This window comes from Ictalurus furcatus, chromosome 12, assembly GCF_023375685.1.
Source record: "Ictalurus furcatus strain D&B chromosome 12, Billie_1.0, whole genome shotgun sequence".
NCBI lineage: Eukaryota > Metazoa > Chordata > Actinopteri > Siluriformes > Ictaluridae > Ictalurus > Ictalurus furcatus.
Window position 1 is genome coordinate 15,648,991 of NC_071266.1, and position 4,209 is coordinate 15,653,199.

Below are 4,209 nucleotides of genomic sequence, written 5' to 3' on the forward strand. Positions count from 1 at the left end.
TTCTGAGCTTCGATGTTATTTGTTCAGTGCATATCTCAACAAGCCTGAAATCCTCACTAATGCTGAAACACTCTCTCAATGCTAGTTGTTTATGTATTGCTTAAGTCCTTTAGTTTACTATGCCTAAATATTACTCTACTTAAATCTTCCAAAAATAATAAAATGTGATTTTTTCTAGTCGGGTTTTTTTTCCCCCTTGCATGAATTTAAGAAAGAGACAAATTCTGCATACATATATATATTTAATTAAAATATTAACAATTAAATAGGACAATAAAACACAACTAAACTAAACAAAAAGGCTCAATGAAAGCCCAGAATCAGACGGTAAGACCCTCCAAAAGTGTATTTCGAAAACCAGACAGATCCTTTATCAGACAAGCGAAAGCATAATGCATTATGTACTGTAACCAAAGCACAAATCAATGATTTTTTTTCTTTTATTTTTTCCATGGAATCCCTTCATCATAAGGAAGGAACTGACATGGCATTACAGAGCTTGAGCACTGACCAAAGTTTTAGCGACTCTAGTTTATCTGCTGAAAAATATACAGAATAGATGCTAAATTTATAGATCGCTGATGCAGGAATTGTCAGCAGCTCCAAATGAAGACTGAGCAAGATAGTTTGGATTAGAGACTGAAGTCAATTAAACATCATTCAAAACCTGCTTATATAATTGCTATTTTAAAAAGAAAAGAAAAGAAAAGAAAAGAAAAGAAAAGAAAAAGGCTAGATCTTGGAGGTCTTTAGTCGCAGCCTGGCTAGTGCAAGCAGTTGTTTATGCCATGCCATGTGCCCCAATCACCAAAAAACACCCTTGTGGAAAGTTTGGTCCTGACATGATGTAACTTGCAAATCTCGGATATGGATGTGTTCTTGGCAAACAAAATGACAGTTACACACACATTTCTTTAAAAACAAATACACACATTATACAGTATATCATGAATCAGTATATACTCAGCTTCAACGTCGACAAGTGCTTGTGCCCTTTGAGCATTTCAAAACTACTCTTTTTTTGTCCTTTGTTTACTAGTTTAAGATCAGCACCATCAAGAAAGGCACATTCCACAGACAAGTCTCTTTTTATAGTGACTCTTCACCTCTATGTGGAAAATAATAATAATAATAATAATGTTAGAGTTTAGTTCAAATCATTCATTATAGTGGATAAAACATTACACAAATTCCACAAATCTGCTTTAATCTCCATTTTGTTAGGATGGACCTTTAAAGGGTAGGTTTATAAGTCTGTTCATATAGTTAAGTTGAAAAGAAAGAAAAAAAGAGAAGTTATATAAAAGAAAGAATGTCAATAGCCACTTAAAACTACACCAATACCATAGAATGACATGACAAAAAACAAGAACAACAGCATTTTAAAGGAGTGAATAAACCTGGAGGTCAACAGTCTATTGCATTTTAACTGATTATTGTTAGACACTCATCGTTTAATATTGATGTTATTTTATATTCTTGTATCTCTCATAGACTTTTGTTAGCAAAAATAAGTGGTGTGCATTACACAGATTCATTCTTTAAATATACAAATATACCTCTGCTCTGAATTAAAAATGCTTTTGAGCCAAGGCATCTATATCTCTAGTCCAGCACGGAGAGGAGAGGAGAGGAGGGGTGGGGCTTATTACATCACAGTTTGTACCCAACCTCTCCACCCTCACATGAAATGCCTCGTTTACCCTAGCAACTATATCCGTGGCAACTTGAGAAGATAAAACGTGTGTACTACAGAATGATGTACCCCAACATGCACAGGATTACATTACATGCCATATTCATCAAACTCATTTTTCAAGTAAAATCAAATCAAATGCTGGTAGTGCCAGAGAAGTACCAGTACGTTCAAACGGAGGGGAGATTTCACAGTGCTACGCACTGAAGTCATCGAAATCAGCCAAATACACGATGTGCTTCCATATTAAGGCAAGATTGGCTGAATAAGCTCTTAATGGTGTTACGGTCTTGTCACATTTCACAAATGTCACAGTTACCTCATAAACCTACAGGTTTCAAGGGATTTGCAAACTTAAACTGATTTTATACTGAGCAGTCAGCTGTTCAAAGCCCATCTCATTGGTTTTTGGAACTTGGAGACATTTTAACATGTTTAAATATTAAAACTACAATTCCTCTGAACTCTGACTGAGATGGTTTTTATTTCAGTCCTTAACTAAGAAAACAATGGAAGATTAACTTCTTGTTAAACTATCCGGTACAAGAAAACTGATGATTAAATTTTACAGTAAAATACTTCATGTTTATGAATTATATTCCCAATAAACAATAATAAAACCAACATTTGTACCAGAATGCAACCAATAATCAAACAACTTTAGGTAACCCATTCTTTACATGGTTGGATAATTGTGATGTAAACTTTTTCGACTGATTGTGGACTCATCCAATCTGTTCTTCAGATGTGAACTAAAGGGTTTTGAACATCTGGCTCTTGGATGCCATTCGTTTTGTTGACCATTCAGCAAGCATTTACCAACTAAAGTAACTTGCTAAAACTGTTCTTGATGCAATATCCCAACCTCTATAAGGCTTTCAAGCGACGAACCTGCATCTAAGACCGAGCGTGCGACTTTCAAAACACTCTATGTATGGTGAAAGTGAAAAGAACATGGCAAGCTGTGTAATAATAACAGGGAATGGTGGACAAGGCTTTCCAATTCCCCAAATTACAGCACCGCACTTCTTAGCACCTGGGCGAAGAGCCCCAATTGAGAATATAGAGTCATTTCAAACAATTAAGTGCAGTAATATTGTCATCATTCCTCGCACTCTTTGTACCGACACAGATCTGTGTGTAGTATAACAAGGGTTTAGCAGCTACACTGGTTTGCATCTGTATGTGGCTTTGAGGATAAAGACGCAGTGGACAAAGCCAATGCTTAAGGACAATAGAGGTCAAGTAGTAAACAGCCCTCAACCTGTAATGGGTCCAGAGAACAACAAACAAACAAACAAACAACCAAAAAAATAACATGCAGATGGCGATCATGATCTACTGAGGCACACTGCTTAGATCTGTAAGACCTGCAGATTCAGACCTTGTTCAAAAGTGGCAAATGCTACTTAAAAAAGGCAAAAGCTTACCATCTTCCAAAGCTCAACATTAAATTAAAGAAATAAAAAACTGCCAAGATTAATGTGTTGGTTGTGTCATACTACGGAACCAAAGTGCTAATTTACATCCGGAAGGACATTCGGCGGATTTATACTTGGAGGGCATGTGCATCAAAAACCGTATGACAGCCAGGAGACACCAGATACACTATATGGATTACAGTTTGTGGACGTGAGACCATCTCTCATCTGGGAAGGTAGATTTTGGGGCGTGGCTTTGGGGATTTGTGTTCATTCACAAATGAACAAGAGCATTAGTGAGGTTGAGGTCAGGTGCTGATGTTGGGATGTCGAGGAAGCTCCAGTTCCAGTTCATCCCAAAGGTGTTCAGTGGGGTTGAGGTCAGGTCTCTGTGCAGGACACTCGAGTTCTTCCACCTTCTTCCAAATTTAACACACCATGTCTTCATGGAGCTCGCTTTGAGCACTGTCATGCGGGAACAGATTTGGGGCTTCTTAGTTCACAGGGAAATTGTGATGCTAAAGCATACAGAGACGTTCTAGACAATTCCATGCTTCCAACTTTTCAGGGAACAGCATGCAATGAGCTGCATAATGCGATCTGGTGCCTACCAGCTTTGATTTGCGCTGTCAGAATTTTGGCCCGCTCCAAAAAAAATCTTAAAAAGTAGATCAGAAGGGCCTGTAGCTGAATCGCTTTTGGAAAAACCTTTGTGCACAGATCAGCGTGGCAGTATGTGCTTTGGGGAGGAGAGAAAGCAAGAAAGAAACGCCATTTGTTTCAAGACTCCAAAATGTTCGGAGTACAGGGTAGTCTCATCTGATTACTCATCCCAATCTTAGTTCCTCTGTTCATGCGTTTTCAAAAATAAAGTCATTTCTAAAACACTGCTTTTAAACAACGGCAGTATGAGGGTTTAACAGCATGAAAACCTTCGGATGCTCATTAAAGTGTTTCCAGGCACTTTGTCTCGAATCCCTTTGAATACACAATTATCTCTTTAGCCACAACACACAACATGTTTAACCCCTCCGTAATGTGTATAAAGTAACAACACTATAAACTATATAGATACTCGCAACCATGTGAATA